Source organism: Orcinus orca, unplaced genomic scaffold (genome assembly GCF_937001465.1).
Source record: "Orcinus orca unplaced genomic scaffold, mOrcOrc1.1 scaffold_125, whole genome shotgun sequence".
NCBI classification, from domain to species: domain Eukaryota; kingdom Metazoa; phylum Chordata; class Mammalia; order Artiodactyla; family Delphinidae; genus Orcinus; species Orcinus orca.
The window spans coordinates 254,813-276,942 of NW_026043827.1; the positions used below are offsets into that span (position 1 = coordinate 254,813).

The window sequence follows — 22,130 nt, forward strand, 5'->3', positions numbered from 1 at the left end:
GGTACTTACGTACAATGCAATATCACTCAGCAATGAAATCTATGTCATCAGGCCCGTAGCAGCATACAGTGGATTCAGGTATGATGATTCTAACTGATATAAGTCACACAGAAAAAGAAACATTATAAGATATCACTAATACACGGAATGTAAACTTGGCTACACAGGAACTGGATTACAAAACAAAACAGGGTCTCAAATGTAGAAAAGCAACTTATGCTTGCTTAAGGGGAAAGGTGAGTTGGGGTGCTGCATAAAACCAGAGATTGAAATGAGCACAGATAAAGTTCCTTAAGCCAAATATGGAATAGACAAGAGCTACTCCTTGCTCAACGAAACGGACTCAACACCCCATATTAAACGCCTAAGAATGTACCTGACTAGTAAGTATCTTAAAACCTATGGATTGCTATGTCTCTGAAAGAGAATCAAGCATGTGTACAGGGGCATAAACGCAGCAGTGATAGGATTGGAGAGGTTCGGTGAGCAAATGAAGACCCTTTGAAGTCATATTGCATGGTACCCATTCCACGGGTCTCAACTCTCCAGCTTTAAGGGATTCTTCCTTCAGCTGAAACATGCATGTGGAACCCAGAGTATGCTCAACCGTGTGATTGGGAGACGTGTTCAAATATGTCTCAGTTTTTGTCCGCTGGTACTCAGGTGGAACATTCCAGACGCTTTACTAACACTCTCCCGACTTGGAGAGTCAGTGCCTTTAACCTCCTGCTTGGCCCATTTTGTAATTTCTGCGGAAGATGAACAGGGATAAGGAGGACCAATTAGAGACAAGCTGGAGGTGTCTGGACGGGCAAATTTAACTCTCATTTCCCACCAGGAAGAGCAATTAAGCAAAGGCTCAGTGTGCCGTGCCGGAACCAGATTAGGGCCTGAAGCAATCCTGCGGTGTTGCGGCCAGCTCACAAGAAAGCGAGTTGAAGAAAGGAGCTCAGGGGCACTGTTATCACAAACCTGCAGAGTTATGAATGACAGCTATCATCCAAAAATATACTGAAGTAAGGCTGCCAAGAGGACTTGAAAGCGGGGCAGAATTGCAGGAATCCGATTTCAGGAGGTAGACTGGAATTGCATTTAAAGCATAGGAAAAGAGGCAGAACGTCCACAATGATGCACTTGGCCAAAAAGGGTGTATGCGTTTTCTCCTGAATATATTCAAGAGAAAACGCATACGCACTTTTTGGCCAACCAAGCAAGCTTGCAAAGGAAATCTGCACTACAATGAAGTCTCACTTCCCCCGGGTCAAAAGGGCCATCTGTAAAAAGTGTAAAATCCAGAAAGGCAGGACAGGCCATGGAGAACTGAGAGCCTTGTTATGCTGATGGGCGGGATGTAAATTGCCAACAGCCACTCGGGAGAAGTGTATGGTGTTTCCTGAAACATCTAAAAAACAAAGCAACAGAGCCTAGGGCACTTCCACTTATGGTCCTATAGCTTAGGGAAATTAAAATCAAAAAGACACAGCCAAACCAAAGTTTGGGACGGCTCTGTTTACAAGAACCTCGTTTACGGTACATGTTCAATATCGCAGAAAGTGAAAAATGGATAAAGAAGTTGTGGTACTTACGTACAATGCAATATCACTCAGCAATGAAATCTATGCCATCTGGCCCATAGCAGCATAATGAGTGGATTCAGGTATGATGATTGTAACTGAAATAAGTCACACAGAAAAAGAAACATCATAACATACCACTAATACATGGAATGTAAACTTGGCTACACAGGAACTGGAATACAAAACAGAACAGGGTCTCAAATTTAGAAAACCAACTTATGCTTGTTTAAGGGGAAAGGTGAGTTGGGGTGCTGCATAAAACCAGAGATTGAAATGAGCACAGATAAAGTTCCTTAAGCCAAATATGGAATAGACAAGAGCTACTCCTTGCTCAACGAAATGGACTCAAAACCACATATTAAATGCCTAATAATGTACCTGACTAGTAAGTATCTTAAAACCTATGGATTGCTATGTCTCTGAAAGAGAAACAAGCGTGAGTACCGGGGCATAAACGCAGCAGTGATAGGATTGGAGAGGTTCGGTGAGCAAATGAAGACCCTCTGAAGTCATATTGCATGGTACCCATTCCACGGGTCTCAACTCTCCAGGTTTAAGGGATTCTTCCTTCAGCTAAAACATGCATGTGGAACCCTGAGTATGATCAACCATGTGATTGGGAGACGGGTTCAAATATGTCTCAGTTCTTGTCCCCTGGTACTCGGGTGCAACATTCCAGATGCTTTACAAGACTGTCCCGACTTGGAGAGTCAGTGCCTTTAACCTCCTGTTTGGCCCAGTTTGAAATTTCTGCGGAAGATGAACAGGGATAGGGAAGACCAATGAGAGACTAGCTGGAGGTGTCTGGACGGGCAAATTTAACTCTCATTTCCCACCAGGAAGAGGAATTAAGCAAAGGCTCAGCGTGCCGTGCCAGAACCAGATTAGGACCTGAAGCAATCCTGCGGTGTTGCGGCCAGCTCACAAGAAAGCGAGTTGAAGAAAGGAGCTCAGGGGCACTGTAATTCACAAACCTGCAGAGTTATAAATGACAGCTATCGTCCAAAAATATACTGAAGTAAGGCTGCCAAGAGGACTTGAAAGCTGGGCAGAATTGCAGGAAACCGAATTCAGGAGGTAGACTGGAATTGCATTTAAAGCATAGGAAAAGAGGCAGAACGTCGACAATGATGCACTTGGCCTAAAAGGGCGTATGCGTTTTTTCCTGAATATATTCAGGAAAAAACGCATACGCCCTTTTTGGCCAACCAAGCAAGCTTGCAAAGGAAATCTGCACTACAATGAAGTCTCACTTCCCCCCGGTCAAAAGGGCCATCTGAAAAAAGTGTAAAATCCAGAAAGGCAGGACAGGCCATGGAGAACTGGGAGCCTTGTTATGCTGATGGGCGGGATGTAAATTGCCAACAGCCACTTGGGAGAAGTGTATGGTGTTTCCGGAAACATCTAAAAAACAAAGCAACAGAGCCTAGGGCACTTCCACTTATGGTCCTATAGCTTAGGGAAATTAAAATCAAAAAGACACAACCACCCCAAAGTTTGGGACGGCTCTGTTTACAAGAACCTCATTTACGGTACAAGTTCAATATCGCAGAAAGTGAAAAATTGATAAAGAAGTTGTGGTACTTACGTACAATGCAATATCACTCAGCAATGAAATCTATGTCATCAGGCCCGTAGCAGCATAGAGTGGATTCAGGTATGATGATTCTAACTGAAATAAGTCACACAGAAAAAGAAACATTATAAGATATCACTAATACACGGAATGTAAACTTGGCTACACAGGAACTGGATTACAAAACAAAACAGGGTCTCAAATGTAGAAAAGCAACTTATGCTTGCTTAAGGGGAAAGGTGAGTTGGGGTGCTGCATAAAACCAGAGATTGAAATGAGCACAGATAAAGTTCCTTAAGCCAAATATGGAATAGACAAGAGCTACTCCTTGCTCAACGAAATGGACTCAACACCCCATATTAAACGCCTAAGAATGTACCTGACTAGTAAGTATCTTAAAACCTATGGATTGCTATGTCTCTGAAAGAGAATCAAGCATGTGTACAGGGGCATAAACGCAGCAGTGATAGGATTGGAGAGGTTCGGTGAGCAAATGAAGACCCTTTGAAGTCATATTGCATGGTACCCATTCCACGGGTCTCAACTCTCCAGCTTTAAGGGATTCTTCTTTCAGCTGAAACATGCATGTGGAACCCAGAGTATGCTCAACCGTGTGATTGGGAGACGTGTTCCAATATGTCTCAGTTTTCGTCCCCTGGTACTCGGGTGCAACATTCCAGACGCTTTACTAACACTCTCCCGACTTGGAGAGTCAGTGCCTTTAACCTCCTGTTTGGCCCAGTTTGCAATTTCTGCGGAAGATGAACAGGAATAGGGAGAACCAATGAGAGACTAGTTGGAGGTGTCTGGACGGGCAAATTTAACTCTCATTTGCCACCAGGAAGAGGAATTAACCAAAGGCTCAGTGGGCCATGCCAGAAAAAGATTAGGGCATGAAGCAATCCTGCGGTGTTGCGGCCAGCTCACAAGAAAGTGAGTTGAAGAAAGGAGCTCAGGGGCACTGTAATTCACAAACCTGCAGAGTTATAAATGACAGCTATCATCCAAAAATATACTGAAGTAAGGCTGCCAAGAGGACTTGAAAGCGGGGCAGAATTGCAGGAAGCCGATTTCAGGAGGTAGACTGGAATTGCATTTAAAGCATAGGAAAAGAGGCAGAAAGTCGACAATGATGCACTTGGCCAAAAAGGGCGTATGCGTTTTTTCCTGAATATATTCAGGAAAAAAGGCATAGGTCCTTTTTGGCCAACCAAGCAAGCTTGCAAAGGAAATCTGCACTACAATGAAGTCTCACTTCTCCCAGGTCAAAAGGGCCATCTGAAAAAAGTGTAAAATCCAGAAAGGCAGGACAGGCCATGGAGAACTGGGAGCCTTGTTATGCTGATGGGCGGGATGTAAATTGCCAACAGCCACTCGGGACAAGTGTATGGTGTTTCCTGAAACATCTAAGAAACAAAGCAACAGAGCCTAGGGCACTTCCACTTATGGTCCTATAGCTTAGGGAAATTAAAATCAAAAAGACACAGCCACCCCAAAGTTTGGGATGGCTCTGTTTACAAGAACCTTGTTTACTGTACAAGTTCAATATCGCAGAAAGCAAAAAATGGATAAAGAAGTTGTGGTACTTACGTACAATGCAATATCACTCAGCAATGAAATCTATGTCATCAGGCCCGTAGCAGCATAATGAGTGGATTCAGGTATGATGATTCTAACTGAAATAAGTCACAAGAAAAAGAAACATCATAAGATATCACTAATACACGGAATGTAAACTTGGCTACACAGGAACTGGATTACAAAACAGAACAGGGTCTCAAATTTAGAAAACCAACATATGCTTGCTTAAGGGGAAAGGTGAGTTGGGGTGCTGCATAAAACCAGAGATTGAAATGAGGACAGATACAGTTACTTAAGCCAAATAAGTAATACACAAGACCTACGGCTTCCTCAACGAAATGGACTCAACACCCCATATTAAACGCCTAAGAATGTACCTGACTAGTAAGTATCTTAAAACCTATGGATTGCTTTGTCTCCAAAAGAGAATCAAGCGTGTGTACAGGGGCATAAACGCAACAGTGATAGGATTGGAGAGGTTCGGTGAGCAAATGAAGACTTTTTGAAGTCATATTGCATGATACCCATTCCACGGTTCTCAACTCTCCAGGTTTAAGGGAATCTTCCTTCAGCTAAAACATGCATGTGGAACCCAGAGTATGATCAGCCGGGTGATCGGGACACGTGTTCAAATATGTCTCAGTTTTCTTCCCCTGGTACTCGGGTGCAACATTGCAGATGCTTTACTAACACTCTCCCAACTTGGAGAGTCAGTGCCTTTAACCTCCTGTTTGGCCCAGTTTGCAAATTCGGCGGAAGATGAACAGGAATAGGGAGAACCAATGAGAGACTAGCTGGAGGTGTCTGGACGGGCAAATTTAACTCTCATTTCCCACCAGGAAGAGGAATTAAGCAAAGGCTCAGCGTGCCGTGCCGGAACCAGATTAGGGCCTGAAGCAATCCTGCGGTGTTGCGGCCAGTTCACAAGAAAGCGAGTTGAAGAAAGGAGCTCAGGGGCACTGTAATTCACAAACCTGCAGAGTTATAAATGACAGCTATCGTCCAAAAATATACTGAAGTAAGGCTGCCAAGAGGACTTGAAAGCGGGGCAGAATTGCAGGAAACCGATTTCAGGAGGTAGACTGGAATTGCATTTAAAGCATAGGAAAAGAGGCAGAACGTCGACAATGATGCACTTGGCCAAAAAGGGCGTATGCGTTTTTTCCTGAATATATTCAGGAAAAAACACATACGCCCTTTTTGGCCAACCAAGCAAGCTTGCAAAGGAAATCTGCACTACAATGAAGTCTCACTTCCCCCCAGTCAAAAGGGCCAACTGAAAAAAGTGTAAAATCCAGAAAGGCAGGACAGGCCATGGAGAACTGGGAGCCTTGTTTTGCTGATGGGCGGGATGTATATTGCCAACAGCCACTCGGGAGAAGTGTATGGTGTTTCCTGAAACATCTAAAAAACAAAGCAACAGAGCCTAGGGCACTTCCACTTATGGCCCTATAGCATAGGGAAATTAAAATCAAAAAGACACAGCCACCCCAAAATTTGGGACGGCTCTGTTTACAAGAACCTCGATTACGGTACAAGTTCAATATCGCAGAAAGTGAAAAATGGATAAAGAAGTTTTGGTACTTACGTACAATGCAATATCACTCAGCAATGACATCTATGTCATCAGGCCCGTAGCAGCATAATGAGTGGATTCAGGTATGATGATTGTAACTGAAATAAGTCACACAGAAAAAGAAACATCGTAAGATATCACTAATACACGGAATGTAAACTTGGCTACACAGGAACTGGATTACAAAACAGAACAGGGTCTAAAAATTTAGAAAACCAACTTATGCTTGCTTAAGGGGAAAGGTGAGTTGGGGTGCTGTATAAAACCAGAGATTGAAATGAGCACAGATAAAGTTCCTTAAGCCAAATATGTAATAGACAAGAGCTACTCCTTACTCAACGAAATGGACTCAATACCCCATATTAAACGCTTAAGAATGTACCTGACTAGTAAGTATCTTAAAAGGTATGGATTGCTATGTCTCCAAAAGAGAATCAAGCGTGTGTACAGGGGCATAAACGCAGCAGTGATAGGATTGGAGAGGTTAGGTGAGCAAATGAAGACCCTTTGAAGTCATATTGCTTGGTACCCATTCCACGGGTCTCAACTTTCCATGTTTAAGGGATTCCTCCTTCAGCTAAAACATGCATGTGGAACCCAGAGTATGATCAACCGTGTGATCGGGAGACGTGTTCAAATATGTCTCCGTCCTCGTCCCCTGGTACTCGGGTGCAACATTCCAGATGCTTTACTAACACTCTCCCGACTTGGAGAGTCAGTGCCTTTAACCTCCTGTTTGGCCCAGTTTGCAAATTCTTCGGAAGATGAACAGTAATAGGGAAGACCAATGAGAGACTAGCTGGAGGTGTCTGGACGGGCAAATTTAACTCTCATTTCCCACCAGGAAGAGGAATTAACCAAAGGCTCAGCGTGCCGTGCCGGAACCAGATTAGGGCCTGAAGCAATCCTGTGGTGTTGCGGCCAGCTCAGAAGAAAGCGAGTTGAAGAAAGGAGCTCAGGGGCACTGTAATTCACAAACTGCAGAGTTATAAATGACAGCTATCGTCCAAAAATATACTGAAGTAAGGCTGCCAAGAGGACTTGAAAGCGGGGCAGAATTGCAGGCAACCGATTTCAGAAGGTAGACTGGAATTGCATTTAAAGCATAGGAAAAGAGGCAGAACATAGACAATGATGCACTTGACCACAAAGGGCGTATGCGTTTTTTCCTGAATATATTCAGGAAAAAACGCATACGCCCTTTTTGGCCAACCAAGCAAGCTTGCAAAGGAAATCTGCACTACAATGAAGTCTCACTTCCCCCCGGTCAAAAGGGTCATCTGAAAAAAGTGTAAAATCCAGAAAGGCAGGACAGGCCATGGAGAACTGGGAGCCTTGTTATACTGATGGGCAGGATGTAAATTGCCAACAGCCACTCTGGAGGAGTGTATGGTGTTTCCTGAAACATCTAAGAAACAAAGCAACAGAGCCTAGGGCACTTCCACTTATGGTCCTATAGCTTAGGGAAATTAAAATCAAAAAGACACAGCCACCCCAAAGTTTGGGATGGCTCTGTTTACAAGAACCTTGTTTACTGTACAAGTTCAATATCGCAGAAAGCAAAAAATGGATAAAGAAGTTGTGGTACTTACGTACAATGCAATATCACTCAGCAATGAAATCTATGTCATCAGGCCCGTAGCAGCATAATGAGTGGATTCAGGTATGATGATTCTAACTGAAATAAGTCACAAGAAAAAGAAACATCATAAGATATCACTAATACACGGAATGTAAACTTGGCTACACAGGAACTGGATTACAAAACAGAACAGGGTCTCAAATTTAGAAAACCAACATATGCTTGCTTAAGGGGAAAGGTGAGTTGGGGTGCTGCATAAAACCAGAGATTGAAATGAGGACAGATACAGTTACTTAAGCCAAATATGTAATACACAAGAGCTACGGCTTCCTCAACGAAATGGACTCAACACCCCATATTAAACGCCTAAGAATGTACCTGACTAGTAAGTATCTTAAAACCTATGGATTGCTATGTCTCCAAAAGAGAATCAAGCGTGTGTACAGGGGCATAAACGTAGCAGTGATAGGATTGGAGAGGTTCGGTGAGCAAATGAAGACCATTTGAAATCATTTTGCATGGTACCCATTCCACGGGTCTCAACTCTCCAGGTTTAAGGGATTCTTCCTTCAGCTAAAGCATGCATGTGGAACCCAGAGTATGATCAACCATGTGATCGGGAGACGTGTTCCAATATGTCTCAGTTTTCGTCCCCTGGTACTCGGGTGCAACATTCCAGACGCTTTACTAACACTCTCCCGACTTGGAGAGTCAGTGCCTTTAACCTCCTGTTTGGCCCAGTTTGCAATTTCTGCGGAAGATGAACAGGAATAGGGAGAACCAATGAGAGACTAGCTGGAGGTGTCTGGACGGGCAAATTTAACTCTCATTTGCCACCAGGAAGAGGAATTAACCAAAGGCTCAGTGGGCCATGCCAGAAAAAGATTAGGGCATGAAGCAATCCTGCGGTGTTGCGGCCAGCTCACAAGAAAGCGATTTGAAGAAAGGAGCTCAGGGGCACTGTAATTCACAAACCTGCAGAGTTATAAATGACAGCTATCATCCAAAAATATACTGAAGTAAGGCTGCCAAGAGGACTTGAAAGCGGGGCAGAATTGCAGGAAGCCGATTTCAGGAGGTAGACTGGAATTGCATTTAAAGCATAGGAAAAGAGGCAGAAAGTCGACAATGATGCACTTGGCCAAAAAGGGCATATGCGTTTTTTCCTGAATATATTCAGAAAAAAGGCATAGGTCCTTTTTGGCCAACCAAGCAAGCTTGCAAAGGAAATCTGCACTACAATGAAGTCTCACTTCACCCCGGTCAAAAGGGCCATCTGATAAAAGTGTAAAATTCAGAAAGGCAGGACAGGACATGGAGAAATGGGAGCCTTGTTATGCTGATGGGCAGGATGTAAATTGCCAACAGCCACTGGGGAGAAGTGTATGGTGTTTCCTGAAACATCTATAAAACAAAGCAACAGAGCCTAGGGCACTTCCACTTATGGTCCTATAGTTTAGGGAAATTAAAATCAAAAAGACACAGCCACCCCAAAATTTGGGACGGCTCTGTTTACAAGAACCTCGTTTATGGTACAAGTTCAATATCGCAGAAAGCGAAAAATGGATAAACAAGTTGTGGTACTTACGTACAATGAAATATCACTCAGCAATGAAATCTATGTCATCAGGCCGGTAGCAGCATAATAAGTGGATACAGGTATGATGATTCTAACTGAAATAAGTCACACAGAAAAAGAAACATCATAAGATATCACTAATACACGGAATGTAAACTTGGCTACACAGGAACTGAATTACAAAACAGAACAGGGTCTCAAATTTAGAAAACTAACTTATGCTTGCTTAAGGGGAAAGGTGAGTTGGGGTGCTGCATAAAACCAGAGATTGAAATGAGCACAGATAAAGTTCCTTAAGCCAAATATGGAATAGACAAGAGCTACTCCTTGCTCAACGAAATGGACTCAACACCCCATATTAAACGCCTAAGAATGTACCTGACTAGTAAGTATCTTAAAACCTATGGATTGCTTTGTCTCCAAAAGAGAATCAAGCGTGTGTACAGGGGCATAAACGCAGCAGTGATAGGATTGGAGAGGTTCGGTGAGCAAATGAAGACTTTTTGAAGTCATATTGCATGATACCCATTCCACGGTTCTCAACTCTCCAGGTTTAAGGGAATCTTCCTTCAGCTAAAACATGCATGTGGAACCCAGAGTATGATCAGCCGTGTGATCGGGACACGTGTTCAAATATGTCTCAGTTTTCTTCCCCTGGTACTCGGGTGCAACATTGCAGATGCTTTACTAACACTCTCCCAACTTGGAGAGTCAGTGCCTTTAACCTCCTGTTTGGCCCAGTTTGCAAATTCCGCGGAAGATGAACAGGAATAGGGAGAACCAATGAGAGACTAGCTGGAGGTGTCTGGACGGGCAAATTTAACTCTCATTTCCCACCAGGAAGAGCAATTAAGCAAAGGCTCAGCGTGCCGTGCCGGAACCAGATTAGGGCCTGAAGCAATCCTGCGGTGTTGCGGCCAGTTCACAAGAAAGCGAGTTGAAGAAAGGAGCTCAGGGGCACTGTAATTCACAAACCTGCAGAGTTATAAATGACAGCTATCGTCCAAAAATATACTGAAGTAAGGCTGCCAAGAGGACTTGAAAGCGTGGCAGAATTGCAGGAAACCGATTTCAGGAGGTAGACTGGAATTGCATTTAAAGCATAGGAAAAGAGGCAGAACGTCCACAATGATGCACTTGGCCAAAAAGGGCGTATGCGTTTTTTCCTGAATATATTCAGGAAAAAACACATACGCCCTTTTTGGCCAACCAAGCATGCTTGCAAAGGAAATCTGCACTACAATGAAGTCTCACTTCCCCCCGGTCAAAAGGGCCAACTGAAAAAAGTGTAAAATCCAGAAAGGCAGGACAGGCCATGGAGAACTGGGAGCCTTGTTTTGCTGATGGGCGGGATGTATATTGCCAACAGCCACTCGGGAGAAGTGTATGGTGTTTCCTGAAACATCTAAAAAACAAAGCAACAGAGCCTAGGGCACTTCCACTTATGGCCCTATAGCATAGGGAAATTAAAATCAGAAAGACACAGCCACCCCAAAATTTGGGACAGCTCTGTTTACAAGAACCTCGATTACGGTACAAGTTCAATATCGCAGAAAGTGAAAAATGGATAAAGAAGTTTTGGTACTTACGTACAATGCAATATCACTCAGCAATGACATCTATGTCATCAGGCCCGTAGCAGCATAATGAGTGGATTCAGGTATGATGATTGTAACTGAAATAAGTCACACAGAAAAAGAAACATCGTAAGATATCACTAATACACGGAATGTAAACTTGGCTACACAGGAACTGGATTACAAAACAGAACAGGGTCTAAAAATTTAGAAAACCAACTTATGCTTGCTTAAGGGGAAAGGTGAGTTGGGGTGCTGTATAAAACCAGAGATTGAAATGAGCACAGATAAAGTTCCTTAAGCCAAATATGTAATAGACAAGAGCTACTCCTTACTCAACGAAATGGACTCAATACCCCATATTAAACGCTTAAGAATGTACCTGACTAGTAAGTATCTTAAAAGGTATGGATTGCTATGTCTCCAAAAGAGAATCAAGCGTGTGTACAGGGGCATAAACGCAGCAGTGATAGGATTGGAGAGGTTAGGTGAGCAAATGAAGACCCTTTGAAGTCATATTGCTTGGTACCCATTCCACGGGTCTCAACTTTCCATGTTTAAGGGATTCCTCCTTCAGCTAAAACATGCATGTGGAACCCAGAGTATGATCAACCGTGTGATCGGGAGACGTGTTCAAATATGTCTCCGTCCTCGTCCCCTGGTACTCGGGTGCAACATTCCAGATGCTTTACTAACACTCTCCCGACTTGGAGAGTCAGTGCCTTTAACCTCCTGTTTGGCCCAGGTTGCAAATTCTTCGGAAGATGAACAGTAATAGGGAAGACCAATGAGAGACTAGCTGGAGGTGTCTGGACGGGCAAATTTAACTCTCATTTCCCACCAGGAAGAGGAATTAACCAAAGGCTCAGCGTGCCGTGCCGGAACCAGATTAGGGCCTGAAGCAATCCTGTGGTGTTGCGGCCAGCTCACAAGAAAGCGAGTTGAAGAAAGGAGCTCAGGGGCACTGTAATTCACAAACTGCAGAGTTATAAATGACAGCTATCGTCCAAAAATATACTGAAGTAAGGCTGCCAAGAGGACTTGAAAGCGGGGCAGAATTGCAGGCAACCGATTTCAGAAGGTAGACTGGAATTGCATTTAAAGCATAGGAAAAGAGGCAGAACATAGACAATGATGCACTTGGCCACAAAGGGCGTATGCGTTTTTTCCTGAATATATTCAGGAAAAAACGCATACGCCCTTTTTGGCCAACCAAGCAAGCTTGCAAAGGAAATCTGCACTACAATGAAGTCTCACTTCCCCCTGGTCAAAAGGGTCATCTGAAAAAAGTGTAAAATCCAGAAAGGCAGGACAGGCCATGGAGAACTGGGAGCCTTGTTATACTGATGGGCGGGATGTAAATTGCCAACAGCCACTCTGGAGGAGTGTATGGTGTTTCCTGAAACATCTAAAAAACAAAGCAACAGAGCCTAGGGCACTTCCACTTATGGTCCTATAGCTTAAGGAAATTAAAATCAAAAAGACACAGCCACCCCAAAGTTTGGGACGGCTCTGTTTACAGGAACCTCTTCTGCAGAACAAGTCAAATATGCCAGAGAGCAAATAATGGATAAAGAAGTTGCGGTACTAACGTACAACAGAATACCTCTCAGCAATGAAAACTATGTCACCAGGCCCGTACCAGCATAATGAGTGGATTGAGGCACGGTGATTCTAAGTAAAAAATGTCACACAGAAAAAAAACATCATAAGGTACCACTAATACATGGAATGAGAACTTGGCTACACATGAACTGAATTACAAAACAGAACAGGGTCTCATGTTTAGAAAACCAACTTATGCTTTCTTAAGGGGGAAGGTGAGTTGGGTGCTTCACAAAACCTGAGTTTGAAATAAGCACAGATACCGTTCCATAAGCTAAATATGTAATAGACAAGACCTACCCCTTGCTCAAGGAAATGGACTCAACAATGAGATATCACCTCACACCTGGTAGAATGAGCATCATCAGAAAATCTACAAACAAAAAATGCTGGAAAGGGTGTGGAGAAAAAGAAACCTCTTCCACTATTGTTGGGAATATAAATTGATACAGTCACTATGGAGAACAATATGGAGTTTCTTAAGAAACTAACAGTAGAATTACCATATGATACAGCAATCCCAGTTCTGGACATATACCCAGACAAAACCATAAATCAAAAAGAGACATTCACCGCAATGTTCATTGCCTCACTCTTTACAATATCGAGGTAATGGAAGCAACCTAAATGCCCACAGACAGACGAATGCATAAAGCTGTGGTACATATATAAAATGGAATATTACTAAGCCATGAAAAGGAATGAAATTGGGTCATTTGTAGAGACGTCGATGGATCTAGAGAGTGTCATACAGAGTGAAGTAAGTCAGAAAGAGAAAAACAAATCTTGTGTATTCATGCATATATGTGGAACCTAGAAAAACTGTACAGGTTAACCATTTTGCAAGGCATAAATAGAGCAACAGATGTAGACAACAAACGTATGGACAACAAGGGGGGAAAGCTGTTGGGGGGGTGGTGGTGGGAGGAGTTGAGAGACTGGGATTGGCATGTATACATTTATATGTATAAAATAGATAACCAATAAGAACCTGCTGTATAAAAATATAAAATAAAATTCAAAATTAAAAAGAAATAAAATTTAAAAATAAAACAGAAAAAACAATTATTCCCTTCACATACATGTATTTATATGAATAAATTATTTCCATGCTTATATCTGTAAATACAAAAAAGAGGAATAAAATCTACCTTGAACCAAAAACGAAAAAGAGAAAAAAAACACAGAACCCGCCAGTTCCAGAGAGGAAAACCGTATCAGGGCACTTGCTCCAGTTGTAAACAATTCTGAAGTTGGTCAGTGGTGGGGAATCGTCTCCCATTCAGCCAGCAGCCCCCACGCAACAAGCGTCCTCATTGCAAAGCTGAGGCACCGTGCCGAGGCATCTGTGAGTAAACGTGAGCTGAGCCCCAGGCCAGTTGCTGCTGAACTATTCCCACCCGTCCCAGGTAAAACACCTGAATATATACAAGGACTTGAAAGCCTAGAGGAAGGGCCATAGAGCCACACGAGTGACAGCATGCCAGCCAACTTGGTGCCTGCAGGCCAGCCAGGATGGTCCTGGCCCTGGGTGATCTTCTGGAAGATTTCCATTTCCCTGCCTGAGATACCCGTCCTGTCCCTGCCCCCACTGCTTTTTTCCTTCCTCACCTCTGCCCAGGGAGAAATTCCAGCAGCAGGTATGGGTGACACATCCTCTTCTTTAGCAGTTGGCAGCCTGGCAACTGCTGCAGAAAGTCCAGCAGAGGCCCACTCACACTGGGCCACCAACAAAGCCGTGGCCTCTCATTCCGTCCCACCAGCCCAGCCCCGAGACTGCTGACAGGGCAGAGAAAATGGCGTCAGGCATGGCTGCAGGGGCTCTTGCTGCCTGGAGTGGTATTTATATTGATCTCAACCCAGGCACACCTGGGGAGGGCTGGCCAGCACGGTAAGGCTGCCCAGGTCAGCCAATCATCACCCCTCAGGGGCTCACAGTTGCAGAAAATGGAACTTGCTGAACCGGCCAGGTCCAAGGAACAGGTGTGGGCTCCTGAGAGTCAGGATAGACAAGGGGCTGCAGCTTTGGCTTGTTTTCTAATCATTTTATCTGGCCCATGAGTGGGAGACAACTTCAAGAAAGCCCTCTCCTAATGAGAGGAACCCAGGAGTCAGGGAGAGGAGGGGTGGGTGGTGGTTGGAGACAGAGGCCTGGTGCCCCGGGTGCAGTGGAAGTCTCTGGAAGACCAGGTGGAGGGAGACCGCACAGAGTGATGCCCAGGGTCACAGACCTGTCGCAGCTGCTGTTTGTTAGTTCCAGTCCTGCTCTGAGGTGCTCTGTGTCAGCTCTGAGCGACAGGTGAGCTGGGGGTGCTCTGCAATGAGGGCTATGTGCACGGTTCCTGTGTGCCCAGCCCTGCCACGGTACCTGCAAGGGTAGCTCTGTATCCTGGGAGGGGCCTGACCACGAGAGCCCCGTGGGCTGGGGTGGGGGTGGGGTACCTGCCCAGGTGAGCTCCATATTCTGGGATTGGTCTGACCACGAGAGCCCCATGGGCTGCTGGGGACCTGGTAAAGGATGTCAGGACAGTCAGTGAAGCCACCGAGGATATACCTCCAGCTGCTCCTAATTCCTACACCCTGCTGGTCATTCTACCAACCACCAGGACATGGTATTCTGTATTAGTCTTCAATGATGCCTTCTTTTGTATTCCATTAGTCCCAGAGTCACAAGAAATTTTGGCTTGTGAGTGGCAGGACTCAACATACAACTAAAACAATACTTCCGGGCCGTCTTGCCCCAAGGGTGCAAAAATTCCCACACCATCTTTGGGGAAAGCTTAGCTAAAGACCTAAAAGTTCTACCTCTGGAAAAGGAAACCCTCCTTCAGTACGCAGACGACATTCTGATCGCCAGCCCTACTAAGGAGGCCTCTGAACTACCAAGCCAATAAAGGATAGAAGTTGTCCAAGAAAAAGCTCAAATATCACAGACTGCGGTGACCTGCCTGGGCTTCGTTCTCACAGAAGGTCGGAGAAGCCCATCCCAGGAAAGGGAAGAAACCATTTTCAGCCTTACCCCTTTCTAAAACTAGAAGACAGCTTAGGGGTTCCTGGGGAGGCCAGGGTTTGCTGCTTCTGGATCCCTAACTACAGTCTACTAGCTGGGCCTCTATATGAAACACTGAAAGGAAAAGATGATGATCCTTTTGAATAGAATCCAGAAGTGGCCTTTCAAGAATGGAAAGAGCAGTCAATTCAGACCCTTGCCCTGGAACTCCCTAATTTAGCTAAACCCTTTGACCTTTACATTCCCGGTGAAAGGTGAATCGCCATTGGAGAATTAGTGCAAAAACTGGGACCACTTGAAATGGAACAATGCAAGAATGCCATCCAGGTAGGATAAACTACGGTCACCAAGGGGCTTGGCCCACTGCCACATCTGGCCAAGATACTGGCGGTATCTAAAAACCTGGAAATCAGCAGCCCCAAAGGCCACCTCCCTCCTAAGGGAAAAGGACCCCACGTGGTGATCCTAACCACCAACCATGCCCTGAAGTTGCAGGGTTCGCTCTGTGGGCACACCAACCTCGAGTGAGGAGGCCCTCCAACTCCAACATCCAGAGAGATAACCGGGGGCAACAGGGCACCATGACGACTTGTGTGAACATCACTTGACCTGGAGTTTCTCTCATAAAACAACAAGAGTGTGTCCCAAAAGAGTAGACTACTGCTTGCAGGACTTACTGCACCCAGAGGGGAGCTAATAATCTTGGCGGGGGAACCGTATATCACACTGTCACCATAGAAAAGCCTACAGACACCGTGATGATGGTAGCCAATAAGACCGGCTGGACTCCTGTTTACTTCAAAAGGCTGTTGACTCAGTGGCCATCATGGTCCTTGATCACCACTGACCCTGGACTGTCTGGGAGTTGAGCAGGCAGGGCTCTCACACCTGGTGCTGTTTGTACGTTAATTCAGGGACCTAACTGAAGAAAGCGCAGACTACTGGTCAGAGCATCTAGGCTGGCAGAAACGGTCAGCCTAAAGTGGCCGAACAAATGTGGGGCGGGGTGAAACCGGCCCCCACAGCGTCTCTGCACATCTCTTTCCTGGACCCTTAAAGGTCATTAGAATCTATAACACTTCCAATGCTGGTGCTCAGGTGGACGAGCAGGGAGGCAGGGGGCCTGGGGACAATCAACGTCACCTGGAGGCTGCTGGGGAGAAGCTCTGACCCTCGCCCCCGGGTATGAGGGCTCCCAACTCAGCACTCAGCAGTTACAGAAGAAGGGTCTGCACCCTCAGCACTCCAAGAATGAGGAACGGGACAAAAGGCAGAGGAGGGGTTTGTCCCCAGCAAAGCCCATTAAAAATCCCTGGGAGATAAAAATAGAATCTGGGCAATAAAGTCAAGTCTAACCTTTTTTATCCTTTGTGCTTTGTCTAATTTCATGTGCTCCTAGGGTCCCGCATGCAGAGGTTCCACACCCGGCACTTCAGACCAGATTTCCTAGTGCAGAATGGCTGGGACGACACCTCAGCTCCTGGGGCCCAGTGCAGACTCCGCGATATAGAGCCTGAGCTGCAGCCAACCCGGCCCTCGAGAGCTCCGCCCCCTCCCTCCCACTGACTCTGACAGGATCTCTACACAGCAGCCCAGCCCACAGCCCACGGGGTAGTGCATGCTCTCACCTCTCCATTCTCTGATCAAAATATAAAGTTTCCTTTGCTTGTGAACCAAACTCAGTCTCGATCTGTTGGCCCCAATGACACTGGGCAGGGGGACACTTGTTGGGGTCCACTCTGGAGGATCAGTAACAGAAATTGAGACTATTGTAACCTCAATGAACAGATGTGTGAGCCAAACTGTAGTTAACATAGAACAGTGTATAAGGCTCGGGTAAAATAAGATGTTTCTAACACTTCCATTTGATATTTCCATCACTTTATTATAAGCAAGTTCAGTGAAAAGGTTTGTCTTATTTGTCAGGTCAATATTAGAGAAACGAAGTGATTTCTTTCCAAGGATGTACATCTAATAATCTTGGTTAAAGCTTCAATCTTGTTTTAAATGCTTTTCCATTGAAAATGATACCTCTCTTTCAGCTCCCCCATTTCTGAGAAGTATAAAATCTTATAATTTATTATTACCAAAGGGGAAAGGTGGGAGGAGGGATAAATTAACAGTTTGGGATTAACACATACACACTGCTATGTATAAAATAGATCATCAACAAGGAACTACTGTATAGCACAGGGAACTACACTCAACATTTTGCTATAACCTATAAGGGGAAATAATCTGAAAAAGAATAGATATTTTTATTGACATCATCTATCAATGACAGTTAAAGTGTAACCTAAGGGAAGCTTGTGGTGAGTGCTTCTGACCCTGAAGACTTCAATCATCTAAAGTTTGGACTCTGCCTACTTCCCAAGGCCCTTAATGAACATAGGTGTAGCCGTAGCTTAAAAAATTCCCCAGTTTGGGTTTCGGGGAGACACTGATTTTGAAAAAGCCCTGGTGTTCTCCTTACATGAATGGGACTCTTCCTACTGCTAAAACATGTCTGTCACACCCAGAGGATGGTATACCGTCTGATCGGGAAGAGTTTGGAAAAGGCATCTCATCTCCTCATCTCCTGGTGCTCGGGTTCACCCCTCCAGCGTCTTTACTAACAGTCTCCCCACTTGGAGATGTCAGCACTGTCAACATCCTGTTGTGTACAGTTTGGAATTTGTCCAGAGGATGAAGCGGAAGGATGAGGAACACTGAGAGACAAGTCCTAGGTGTTCAGACAGGCACATGTCACTTTAATTTCCAATCAGGAAGATGAAATGACCAAAGGCTAGGATTGCCCATGGAAACAGTATAGGGCTTGAGGAAATCCCGCTGCTTTGTGGCCAGTTCCCATAAACACAAGTTGAACAATGGAACTCAGGGACAGTAAAATTCATGAAACTGCAGAGTTGAAAATATCCATCACTGAAAAATGTCTTGAGGAAAGTCAGAGAAAAGGACTTGTAAGCAAGGGAGAATGGCAGGAAAGGGATTTGAGGAGGTAGAAAGGACTCGCCATTAAGCACAAGAAAAGGAGCTGAACATTGCCAACATTGCAGTTGGCCAAAAAGGGTGTATGCGTTTTTTTCTGTATATATTCAAGAAAAGGGCATACACTTTTTTAGCCAACCAAACAGGTGGGCACTGGAAGTCAATACTACAAAAGATATCACTTCGCATCAGTCAGAAGAGCCATCCTCATAAAGCGTAAACAACAGAAATGCAGGACAGGGCAAGGAGAAGAGGGAGCCCTGTGAGACTTATAGTGGAAATGTATATTGCCAACGGCCATTCTGGAGAAGTGTATTGTGTTTACTAAAGCATCTAAAAAATGAGCTACAGAGCATAGGGCACTTGCACTCATGGGCGTATATCTTGGGAAAAACAAAAATTGAGAGGACACAGGCACCCCAATGTTTACCCCCTCTCTGTTTAAAAGATCCTCAACTAGGATATAACTTAAATGTCTCTGGAGGGAAAAAATGGATAGAGATGTGGTACTTAGGTAGAGTGGAATATTATTCAGCCTGGAAATCAATGAAATATGGCCAGTTGTAACAACTCCGGAGGAGTTATGTATGATCTTTCTAAGTGACATAATTCAAAAAGAAAAAGACACATATCATAAGATATCACTTAAAGGTGGAATCCAAAATGGCTACACATGAAATAAATTACAAAACAAAAACATAGTCAAATATGTAGAAAACACGCATAAGGCTGCTAAACGGGAAAGGTGGGGAGGGGTGAGGCATCATCCAGGAAGTTGAAATTAACAAAGATACCATTCCAAATACCAAACTGATAATCAACAAGGCTTACACGGTAGCTAAAAGAACTGCACTCAGCACACTCAAGTCACCGGAAAAGAATATATACGACTGGTAAGAATCTGAAAAAGAATTTACTGATGTCTCTCTGTACGTGAATCAAGTGGATGTACAGCAGCAAGAAACAGAGCTTTGAAAATCAGCTGTAACCAATATAGTAATAAATTGAAAAAAATAAACGACAGAGAGACAGAGAAAACCTCTTACAACTTTTCCTCAGGGACGGTGATGCAACATGGATTGAACACATCTAGACCCACAGCAGGATGAGACATAAGGCTGGAAACTGTTTGCACTAAGAGAAATGTGAGGTTGGGTGAGGAAATGCACACCCTTTAAAGTAATACTACCTGGTACCCATTCAATGGGTCCCAAATCTGCAGGTTCAAGGGATCTTCCTACAGCTAAAACATGCATGGAAAACCCAGAGGACTGTACACCATGTGATCGGGAGATGTGTCTAAAATGCAGCTCATTTATCCTCTCCTGGTGCTCCTGTTCACCGTTCCAGCCACGTTACTTAGAATCTCCCCACTTGGAGAATCAGCACATTTCAACTTCTGTTTCACACATTTTGCAAATTGTGAGGAGGATGAACGGGAAAAGGGGGAACCAATGAGAGAATAGTTGTAGGGGTTTGGACGGGCACATATCACTCTAATTTCCCATTAAGAATAAGAATTGAAAAAAGGCTCAGCCCGCCTCAGCGGAGCCAAAATAGGGCCTGAAGCAATCCTGCGGGTTTGAGGCCAGCTCACAAAAGAGCAACTTAAAAAATGGAGCTCAGGGTCACTGCAATTCACAAACCTGCAGAGTTATAAATGAAAACTAACGTCCAAAACTATGTTGAGGTAAGGCAAAGAAGAGGATCTGAATGCAAGACAGAATTGCAAGAAACAGATTTCAAGAGATAGATTGGACTCGTCTTTAAAGCACATGAAAAGTGGCAGAATTTCGACAATGATGCAGTTGGCCCAAAAGGGCGTATGCGTTTTTTCCTGATTATATCCAGGAAAAAACGCATACGCACTTTATGGGCAACGAAGCAAGCAAGCAATGCAAATGTGCACAACAAAGAAGTCTCATTTCCCACCGGTCAAAAGGGCCATCCTAAAAAATTGTAAAAACCAGAAATGCAGGACAGGCCATGGAGAACAGGGAGCCTTTATACGCTGATGGGCAGTGTGTGAACTGCCGAGAGCCACTCTGGAGAAGTGTATGGTGGTTCCCAAATCATCTAAAAAACAGCTACAGAGCATAGGACACTTCCAATCATGGGAGTATATCTAGGGAAGTCTAAAAATCAACAAGACACAAGCACACCACAGTTTAGGGCTACTCTGTTTACAAGAACCTCAACTTCAGTACACCTTAAATATCCCAGGAAAGAGAACAATGGATAAAGAAGATGTGGTACTTATGTACAATGGAATATCTCTTCACCATGAAATCAATGTAATAAGGCTAGTAGAAGGATAAAGAGTGGATTTAGGTCCGATAATACTACTTGAAATAAGTCAAACAGAAAAAGAAACATATCATAAGATATCACTTATAGAGGGAGGGTAAATATGGCTGCACAAGAAATGAATTACAGAACAGAACAGTGTCTCACATGTAGAAAACACACTTATGTCAGCTTAAGGGGAAAGGAGAGGTGGGGTGATGCATAAAACCAGAGTTTGAAATTAGCACAGATACCGTTCAATAAACCAAATAGATATTAGACAAGATCTACACCTTGCTCAATGAACTGGCCTCAACACACCCTATACACCGCAGAGAAATATATCTGAGTAATAAGAATCTTAAAACCCATGTATTGATATATCTCCATAAGGGAATCAAGTGTGTGCAGAGCGGCACAAACACAGCAGTGAAAATGAGCTAAACCCAATTATAGAAATAAATTTTAAAAACAAAACGCAGAAACAATGAAAGAGAGAAAAATTCTTACAAAATTTGCTCAGGGGCTGTGATGCAACCTGGATTGACCACATATAAACCCACAGCTGGATAAGACATAAGGCTGCACACTTGGGGCTGAGAGGATTGGTGAGCTTTGGTGAGCAACTGCCAAAAGTTTAATGCAATACTTCATGCTACTCATTCCAAGGGTCCCAAAACTCCAGGTTGAAGGGAATCTTCCTACAGCTAAACCATGCTTGGGAAACCCAGCGACTGGTATACCATATGATCAGGAAAGGTTTCTAAAACACACATCATTTTTCCTCTCCTGGGGCTCCAGATCGACATTCCAGCCGCTTTACTAACAATATCCCCACATGGAGAGTCAATGCCTTTAAGTTCTGGTATCGCACAGTCTGCAGTTAGTGCGGAGGATGAATGGGAATAGGGGGAACCAGTGAGAAACTAGCTGTAGCAGTTTCAATGGGCACATGTCACTCTAATTTCACATCAGTAAGAAGAATAAACCAAAGGCACAGCAAGGTGCCCCAGAAGAAGAATAGGGCCTGAAGGAATCCTGTGGTTATGAGGCAAGATCACAAAAATAAGAGCTGAAAAATGGAGCTAAGGGCCACGGCAATTCAAAAACCTGCAGAGTTATAAAGGCCAACTATTTTCAAAAAATATATTGAGATAAGGCTATGAAGAGGCATTGAAAGCAAGGCACAATTG

At 44.2% G+C, this 22,130-nt stretch overlaps 1 long non-coding RNA gene across 1 annotated transcript in view; it reads right to left on the reverse strand.

Moving 5' to 3' along the window:
* Positions 1-216: 216 nt before the first annotated feature.
* The window catches only part of LOC125963198 (uncharacterized), a 367,083-nt gene continuing 345,169 nt past the window's right edge, over positions 217-22,130 (reverse strand). The window contains exon 3 of the long non-coding RNA XR_007475019.1: positions 217-376. This is a non-coding gene — a long non-coding RNA (uncharacterized LOC125963198). The remainder of the gene's footprint in view (positions 377-22,130) is intronic.